General features: G+C 36.7%; 1 pseudogene; it reads left to right on the top strand.

The window, feature by feature from the left end:
- The first annotated feature begins 9,398 nt into the window (after positions 1-9,398).
- LOC103087157 (developmentally-regulated GTP-binding protein 1 pseudogene) overlaps positions 9,399-10,336 on the top strand; it is a 2,942-nt pseudogene continuing 2,004 nt past the window's right edge.

Genomic DNA, 10,336 nt, shown 5'->3' with positions numbered 1-10,336 from the left:
GACACAGGATAGGATGGGGTGGGATTGGCAGTGCTTTCTTCACTTTTGAGATAAATATATGCAAGCAAAGACCTTGAACCTTAAGTAAAGCACTTAATCTCTATTTAGAAATATATTTTAAGTAAATATCTATTTGATGTAAAAAGGATCACATCACTTGGAGAGAAATGTCAGCAACAATGGCTGACATGTAATAACACATTCCAACCAACCCTGCACTCTACATTCATTATCCCACTTAATATCCCATTTTCTATAGGTTCAAAATGATGAAACAAGTGCCACAAGGGTAAGTGACTCATTCAAAATAAAACACCCTAGAAACAGAAGAGAAGAAACTCAAATACAGGACTGTCAATTCTGAGTCCAAAGTTGAGCACACACAGCACTTATTCACCAAATATTTATTTCACTCCTTTCTGCCAGGTGCTCTACTAAGACCTTGGGATTCAATTCTCTGAAGGAGTTTACTTGTTAGTGGGAGAGATTAATGGTATCAAGTTAACTAACATTTTTTTAAGTTACATTTTGTGATAAACTATATGATGGAAATGAAGAGTGAGCTGTGTTAAGACTGAGGTGAGGTCTTTCAGTGGAGGGTCAGGGAAGGGTCTCAGAGGTTGTGGCATTGAGCAGAGCACCAAAGATCAGAAGAAGCTGCTTGTGTAGGGCAGGAGAAAGGACATTAGAAACAGAAGAAAAACCAAAGTCCAAGGTTCTAAGAAAAAACTTCACCTGTCTGTGGAACATAAAGGAGGCCAGTGTTCTGGACTGTGCAACCAGAGGGAGAAGTCTACAGAGAAGGGAACAGGGCCAGATTATTTAAGACTTTGTAGATCATGAAAGGAGTTTGAATTTTATTCTTAAGAAAACAGGAATTCACTTAAGGAGTTTAAACCAGAAAATAACTCTTATCTAATTTTAATTTAAATTTTTAAATGTAAAATTTGCTTGGCAAATGACTAGATAGTGGTACTATTTACTTAAAGTGATTGTATAACATACTTGAACAAGGATAGTTTTGAGAATGAAAGGAGGCCTTACTAATAATTACACCATGACAACAGATCTATACTAGGACTCTTCCAGGTGTATTAGTTGGATTTTACTACATAGCATTCTACCCATTGGATTTAAGCAACGTTTTTTTAGCTCATGATTCTATAGTCAGTTAAGAGCATTCTGTGGTCTGGGTCTGCTTAGCTTAATCCCTCTGGACTCAGGGAGAATGAAGAAGGGCAGTTGGTGGCCAAATGATCTAACATGGCCTCTGGATCACTCTAGACTCACATATCTGGCTGTTTTCCATCAGGGGTATGGGTGCAAATGTGCCACTGGTCTCTACTTATCCACCAGGCTGGCACACCCACATGGTGGCAACAGGGTTCTACAAGCCACAAAATTGAAGCTACAAGGCCCCTTGAGGTCTAGGCTCGTAACTCATATGACTTGTAACCTCATCATTTGTACTACACTCAGTGTATCAAAGGTCACAAGGCAAGTCCCAGATTCAAGGGATGGGGAACCAGACTCCATGTTTTGGTAAGAGTTACTGTAAAGTGTTGTGGCCATTTTGAACATTTGTCAGCTCTTAAGTTGATAGTTTCAGAGGTTGTGTAAGCTCGATATTCTGTGTTAGAATAATCCTTTAAACCCTCCATAAACCATCCATATACTCAGAATGAAGTAGGCATCTTTAAAGCAGATGCTTAAATCAGATATATTCACTGAGAATACTGGTCAAACATAAAAGATATTTGCCCATTCGTGGTTCTATGCCTCCTGGGTCACTCAAGCTGCCTCTGAGGCAAAATACTCTCACAGCCCAAGGATTCTTACCCTTGAGGGGACATGTTGATGGCACCTGAAAAATTAATGACCACAACTGGACAATTAATTGTCTATAGCTTTGCCAAATTAAGGAAATTCAAAGGACTCACGGTAAAACTCAAGAGCAATAGGAAGGATGTGCAGGTCTCATAACCTCACGTGTTCTTAGCTTTAGTCCTCTTCTGGTGTACTCATTCCCTCCTGCCTAGGTGCAAGATCTCCACTAGTCCACACTGCAACCAGACCCCCACCCCCTCCTACATCAAGTGAACTCCCAATGGACCAAGATTTTACATAAGTCTTTATTTTAAAAAGCTTCCCAGAGTATCTTGATGAGCTGCCAGGTTTGGGAACCAATGATGTTATCAACAAGTTTATAGTTGAACCTAGATTCTCACCTTAATCTTGCTCCAAATGATATCTGTGTTTTCTTGGAACTAAAGAAATCATAACTTAGAAAACTTAGAAAATCATTATTTTCTAAGAAGAGACAAAATATTATTTCGATTTCTTTGAAATAATTTACTAGAAAATTTTGCATCACTAAATAAAGAAATCCTTCTTAAGGGCACTATATCTCAAATTTCAGACACCTGGTTCCTGTAAATTAGAACACTTTCTTAGGGATATGGCTGGCAGATGCTACTTTTATGAGTGAATTTTCAAGACTGGTACATTATTCTCCTGAAAAAATTTCTGAAATGCATAAAAATGAACAACAGCAACTACAGAGCACATAGAAAATTCTGCTCAATCACACCTAAACTAATGGAGAGCAAAGAGCAAGGTTTGCTATTTCTTCCCTTTGTGTACACCAAACATTGTTAAAGTAATAATAGTAATAATGGCTATAATCATTGAGTCCTACACTACAGCCTCCACAATGCTTTTCACTAAGCACTGTACTTGCATTAGTCTATTTAATCTTCACAAAATCATGAGGTAGGAGTATAATCACTCTTTTAAAGATAAAGAATCCAGAACGTAGGAATGTTAAGTAACTTGTCCAAGTCACACAGCCGGTGATAGAGCTGGGATGGGACCAAGGTCATCATATTCCAAAGCCCAAAAATTCAACCATTACTACAACCTGCCATAGAGTAAGACAAAGGGGTAGAGCAAAGGCAGAGACGGTGATAAGAAAGCTGAAAACATGGTCATGACTTCTCAACATATGCTGAGTAATAACTACAAATTTGACTCCCAAACTTGAGATTCTCCCAATCCACAATTTAGGTAAATATATAACTACTCCCAGGGGAAAATGAACAGAGCATTATGTTCTATTACTATGTTCATCTTCTAGTCCTTTGCTCTTAAGAGAACATTACTAAACTAAAATGTGGGGTTTTTTTCCTTTTTAGGGGGAATATTGTTTTTGTTTCTATATCATATTCATAATTGTGAGATGAAAGTTTACTTTGTGCTTAATCAATAAAAACTAATAGCATTCAAGGGCTGCCCACCAAGAGAACAAAAGTCACTGGTGGAAATTAAGTGGTAAGTCCAACTGAATGGGTCCCATACAAAGGGGCAAATAGGAAGCAGTGCAAGTCCTTTCCCATATACCATTATATGTATCTTCCTACAAGAAAAAGGACATTTCGGGCTTCCCTGGTGGCACAGTGGTTGGGAGTCTGCCTGCTAACGCAGGGGACACAGGTTCGAGCCCTGGTCTGGGAGGATCCCACAAGCTGTGGAGCAACTGGGCCCATGAGCCACAACTGCTGAGCCTGCGCGTCTGGAGCCTGTGTTCTGCAACAAGAGAGGCTGCGATAGTGAGAGGCCCGCGCACCACGATGAAGAGTGGCCACCGCTTGCCCCAACTAGAGAAAGCCCTCGCACAGAAACGAAGAGCCAACACAGCAAAAAAAAATAAATTAATTAATTTTTTAAAAAAAAGAAAAAGGACATTTCACCAATTTTCCAAGTAGGTCAGGAATTTTCACAACTACTAAAGTAAAAGTTAGCCATATATGGATTATTCCTAGGAATAATTTTGCTTGAAAGGGATTTATGTCTCAACTAGTAGCAAATAGTCAGTGCAGATCATTTGAACACAGTCTGCACTGTAAATTTTTGCTGAAAAGGCTTTCCAAATGATTAGTGAAGACTTTTAAATATATCATACATTCATATATATCTTTACTTCTTTTTTCTTGTTATTATTTATCTTCTAAGTGAGAATTTGCCTTTCTAAATTTGCACAGCAAATACTTTGTTTTATTAGATATATTCCAAAGAGACACTGTTTCCAGTAAATGGAATATTTAATATTATATTTATCTATCATGTATCTGTTTTCTCCTGAATGTTATACACAGTTTCTCTGCTATTATTATTGTGTAATATTTTGATTGAATTACATTATTAAGAACTAGCTAAATTCATTTTAGGTAGTTTAACAAATCAAATTTAAATGTTTTGTAGATACCATAAAATTCCCCTATCAGTCAGTGCTGCATGTTGGGTTCAATTATTGAACTGTAGCTAGATGTGTCAAGAGAATAGAACCATATATTTTCCGAGAGTATATTCTCAATTTTATAACCCCTCCAATCTCCTATTTTCAAGACCAAAGGAGAGGTGTGAAGGGAGGTGCAGGAGCATTTGACCCAAATATTAGGTGTGTAGAGAGAGACCTGTGCCTATGTCTTAGCAAAGTAAGGAAGGGTGACATTTTACCATAAACAAAGAACTCCTGAAATTCATCAGTGCTGCGAAATCTGAGAGTGAGATGGCAGGGCCAGAGGTGATAGGAAAACTACACGGGTCTTAACAAAACTTGTAAGAGGACATTATCTTTCTTTCCAAATGCCAGTTTAAATTAGTTCCCCATAATTGGTGTAGAAAATAAAGAGAAATATATCTTTACCCTTCAAACAGCCTGATAAAATCTTACATCTGTAGCTAACCAGAGTGTGCAGGTATGTCAGGAACCCCACTTAAAAGAAGTAAATAAGAAGCGTATCTACACAGCCCATTTAAACAAAATCCTAAAAATTTGCTTTGTGGAGCTGAATGGCTAAGATGAGCTGTTATATTAATCAAATTACATAAGAAATGGCCAAATGTCTATTTTGTGCTGTGTGGAGACAGACACTAGCAATCAAAGCTAGGGAGTTTTAATGAGGAGACTTAATTAAGACACACATCTTCAGAAACATGAGTCTTTGAGAAAAATCACTGCCAAACTCAGTGCTAATTAGCAAAGATTGGGAATTCAGAAAATCTGGCTGTTAGAAAAAAAGTATGCTAAAGAGTAACTATAGAGTACTGCCCACAGAGTATATTGTTGGGGTTCTGATCCTATGACAGAAACGTGTAGATCTGGACAGCAACAGGTCTTTGAATGATATCCAGCCAGACTTCCCCACTAAGAGCAGAGTTCTTCCAAAAACATCCTAACACCTGGGAACCTCAAAACCAGAGACCAAGGACTCATTACATTCTTTGGCTATCCTTTCAATGTTTGAATAGCTCAGTTTAATTGGAAGTATTGTCTTCAACTGAGCCAAATCTGTCTCTTTGAAGTTTTCATTTATTGTTTAATTCTGGCTCTGTGAAATTATCCAGATGAAGTCTAACCCCACTTCTCCATATCTCTATCTGTTATGTTTTCTCTTTTCTAGCACGACAGGATTCCCTGTTGTTTCTACCGTCCCTCATATAACCCTGCTTCAGACCTTACCACCATCTGGGTCAGTCTCTTCTGAAAAAGATCCAGTTGCTGTTTTTCTTAAAGCTGTGGTGCCTCAAAATGTAATCTATTCAGTGTGTCTCCAGTCCTCTGGACTCTAGAATTTTGTAATTGCTACCTAAGTTTGCATTAACATTTTGGCAGCTACAACACACTGTTGGCTGATTTTGAACTTGTAATCAACTAAAACACCTGTCTTTTTACTTATGAACAGCTATTGAGCCAGGTTCCTCGATATTTTGTACTCCACCAGTTGATTTTTAAGTCCAAATTTGTTTCATTCTTATTGAACAAATGATCAATGTCCACTTGTAGAAAAATCAGAAAACGCAGCAAGATAACCAAGATAAGCAAGAATATAAATTAAGTATAAATCATCCCTTTATTCCAAACATTTGAGGACAATTGCTATCTACATTTTGGTAAATACTTTCCCAACTGCCTTTTCTATGCATACATATGCTGACTGTTGGATATTTATGTGAATTTTTGTCTACACACACAAAATATAATTACATATACTCTTATGATCTACCCTTTTTCTAAGGTGCACTTTGTAAATACCTTTAAAATTTTAAGATACATATTTATTCATCTATATTTTCCTTTGAAATAGCTTCACAATACTCCAGTTTTAGATGTAACATTGTTCCAGGTAATATGACTATGTAACAAACCACTTCAAACTGTAGTGACTTAAAACAACATTTATTTTGCTCACAAATCTGCAATTTGGAAGCGCTCAACAACTTGCCTGCTCTAGTTAGAATCAGCTGTAGTGGCTGAAAGGCTGGAGGCTGGAATCATTTGAAATCTCATTCACTTATATGACTAGTAGACAATGGCTGTCGGCAGCAATCTTAACTGGGGCTTTCTGCTAGAACACCTAAAGATGACCTTGCCATGTGGTCTGGGCTTCCTTACAAGCTGGGTTTCAAGAAAGAAAAACCCCAAAGGAGAGAGAATCAGGTGGAACGTCATATTACCTTTAAAAGTCATCCAATTTCACTTTCATCATATGTTATTCAGTGAGGGAGCCACAAAGTCCTGCCTAGATTCAGGGGAGGGGAAACTGTAAATGGGGGAGTGACAAAGTTAAGGAAGAGCATGTGGGACTGGAAATATTGTTATGGCTATCTTTGGAAATCACTATCGCCATAGCCAGAACTCATTTCACCTACTTAATACTGTTTAAAATGTCCATTATAAAAAATGCTTCAACACAATTCTCAAATAGACATTTGTATTTACACAATTATTTCTGTAGGATATTCTGAGAACAGTGATTACAAAGTTTAAGCACATTTTTAAGGCTTTTGATAGATATTGGCAAATTGCCACTCAGGAACATGAATGGCAATTTAGACCCCGATCATCAGTGTATGGATGGAAAAGCCAATTTCTTAACTCTAGCTTAAACACTGCATATTATCAGACTTCTTAGTATTAGCCAGTGCTATAGTATTGTTATTTAAATTTGAGTTTCTTTGATTACTAGTACATTTGAACATTTTATACATCTACTGATTATTTGTATTTTTTCTTAGAAATTGCTTTTTTCTTGGCCTTTGATCACTTTCCTTTTGATCTCCCTTTGAAGTATTTTTTAGAGAATTTTATGTATTAACATTAAACCTTGTCAAATATATTGCAATGCTTTTCCTGATTTCTTATTTGCCTATTATACTCTATGTAAAGTTCTGATGTTTTCCTGTTTTCAAAAGAATATTCATTTCTTAATAATGGTTTATTTGAGGTCTTCTTCAAGACCCACACTTACACAAAAATTCACCTATATTTTCTTCTAATACCTTTTTTAAGATTTAATTTTTATATAAAATCCTTAATAAATCTGAAATTTGGGTGTATGGGAAGAAGTAGAAAACTACATTTTTTTTCTAAATATCTCTTTTCTTGAAAACTATTTAAAAATTAATCATTTCTCCTATTCTTTACTTATTTATTATTTACCATACACCAAATACATAAACATACTAGTTCCTAGTTTTTTTATTTTCTTTATGATTCCACTTGTCTATTCCAACTTGTCTATCAAGCTATTCTACCTATTTATCAATGTATTCTTATGACGCTATTCTAGATACTGCTGCTTTATGGGCGGTGATATGTAAACTTTTTTGTTTCTTAAAGCCATTTGAGAATCTGATGGATTGTTTGGATTCTATAGCTAGAAAAATGCACGTATCGGCATACACAAACTGCTTTCATTCAGTTTCCTACAATTATCCATCTCTGAGACCTATATAAGGGGACTTCATCTTTGCATATATCTCATGAATTTAACTCTGAGTATTTTATTCTTTAGACTGTTACTGTGAATGAGTTCTTTTTTCCATTTCATTTTGTTATATTTGTTTGTTGATAGCATATAGGAAAGCTGTTGATTTTGTTAAACAATTCTTTTTGTCCAGCCACCTTTTGAATTCTTTCAAATCTGTTTTCATTTTAAATCCTTTGTGTGTTCTATATAGACAATCAAACCATCTGCCCTGAATATAATTGGGTCTTCTCTTTCCCGGCATTTAAATATGTTAGAATATTTAAAACATATATCTTAGCTAGAATATCTAAAACAAGGCTTAATAATAATGGAGATAAAATACTTCTACTTTTATTCATTTTTTAATGCATGAGTTAATGAGAATGCAACTAGAGTTTCACCTGGTTACATGTGCAAGATAAAAATTCTTCATTGTGTTCAGTTTCCTTCTGTTTTTCATAAGTTTTTCTTCTATTCCCAGTTTATTAAACATAAATGCCTTTTAAAGTTTTTATTTAGATATAATTCACTTACCAAAAAATTCATCCCTTTAAAGTGTATAATTTAGTGGGTTTTAGCACAGCCACAAAATTATGCAACCATTACCATTATCTAATTCCAAAACATTTTGTCACTCCAAAAGGAAATCATTCCTTAGTAGTTACTCCCCATTCCCCACTTACCCCAGGCGCTGGTAACTAACCTATCTTCCGTCTCTATGAATTTGCCTATTCTGGACATCTCATATAAATACTTTCTTAGTGAATTCAGCCCATTATTTCAAGTCTAATGATATTTCTGAATTCTGATTCTACTCCAGATCATATTAGTTATTAATTCTGTACTGCTAGATGAATGTTGATCAATTTCATAAGTATGCCTCTGCATCTTAAGTCATTAAAAAATGTCACAGAAATGTGCCAATTATTTGTGCAACTTCTATGTAGGAATCTCCTGTTACATTGGTATAACAAGCTAAAAATTTACTCATCTTTAGAATCATCTTGTCTGCATGCCTGTATTTTGCCTAAAAATCTGTTAAGTGATTAGCTAAAAATATAACATATTGTTTCTGCTGTACCAGCCAAACCCTGCCAAATGCTGAAATTAGAGTTTTGGGGGCAAAGTTTACTCTAAGTCACTACGTATTACTTCTAATCAATGCACCTTGTTCTGTATGTGAATAAACTATCTCTTTCATAACAAAAGCCAAACTCTTTTCTAGTATTAACTACAAACCTAATAACCCACAGTTTTTAAAAAAAAAAAACTTTAAAAAAAAAATCAAATTGTTACAGTTTTTCCGTACTCTAAATTCTGTAAGTTTTCCCTTTTCCATAATACCTAAAAATCATAAGACAATGGGCCAATTGCTAAATATCCACTTTAGTGTCTGCTTTGTAAACACCACAGCCTAGATGGATAAATGGTGAAAGGGAAAGCAGTATAATTCACATCAATCTGCCAAGTTGCTAGTGGTTCTTGACCCACAGTTTATGAAACCTTCCATATTGAATTTTATATTCAGAATATCATTCCACCCTCAAACATTTGATTACTATAAATTATTATGAAAGATGAAGAGTCATGGACTCTGACATGCATGGCATGAGCATAGGGAAGGGCCAAGGAATGGTCCCATGTAGCACTTCGGATCTTCAGGCCCCTTACCCTCAGACGGGGCCCAATGTCTGCTTCTGGGGCAGGGCTGGACCTGCCACCAGTCCCAGAGCGGGTATGGAGGCCCCTCTGTCCACTCAAGCTCCTCTCACAGCCCAGTCCTTCAGGCCCCCAGTGCTGTCAGCTGCAACCTAGCATTTGGACAGAACTGGCTTCCCACCAGAGTGGGGCCTCAGACTCAGAAGCTATCCATCCTCTGGAATCGGTCTCTTTCTAATTCCTTCTTGTAAAAGAGCTTGACCTCCCAGCTCACCGGGCCTTTGGTCTTGCGTGGATGTGTGTATACATACATGTGTACCGTAGAACCAAAACAAAAATGGAATCACTTTTGTTGGGGACAAAATGGAGTTGGCTAATGCAGGCACATTAACGAAAAAAAATGAAGCTTAACCTTACCTAACATTAGCTACAGGAATTTACAGCTCTTCTCAGAAATTAGCAGAGGACGCCAGCCAATCCGCAGATGCCAAATCTCTTCACACCATCTTTGGCATTCCTTGTTCCTGACTCAGCTACTCTGAGCCAAATAAGGCCACCAGGCCTCAGCTGAAAAAGACAAATTCCACATTTACCCCTTTAGTCCTTACTAGTCCCTTGTGTTATTTCACTTTTTTTTCCTTCATTTTCTTTGTAATATCAATGCCTTTGTTACTGGTTTCTAAGAACTCATTTATGACTAAGGATGTTAACTATTTGTCATGCAATGCAAATGAAATGCTATGTTTTATTGCCATCAATTTACTACGGTAGGGCTTCCCTGGTGGCGCAGTGGTTAAGAGTCCGCCTGCCGATGCAGGCGACACGGGTTCGTGCCCCGGTCCGGGAAGATCCCACATGCCGCGGAG

This window comes from Lipotes vexillifer, unplaced genomic scaffold, assembly GCF_000442215.2.
Source record: "Lipotes vexillifer unplaced genomic scaffold, Lipotes_vexillifer_v1.1 scaffold287, whole genome shotgun sequence".
Taxonomy (NCBI): domain Eukaryota; kingdom Metazoa; phylum Chordata; class Mammalia; order Artiodactyla; family Lipotidae; genus Lipotes; species Lipotes vexillifer.
This window is presented reverse-complemented; position numbering and strand designations above follow the sequence as displayed.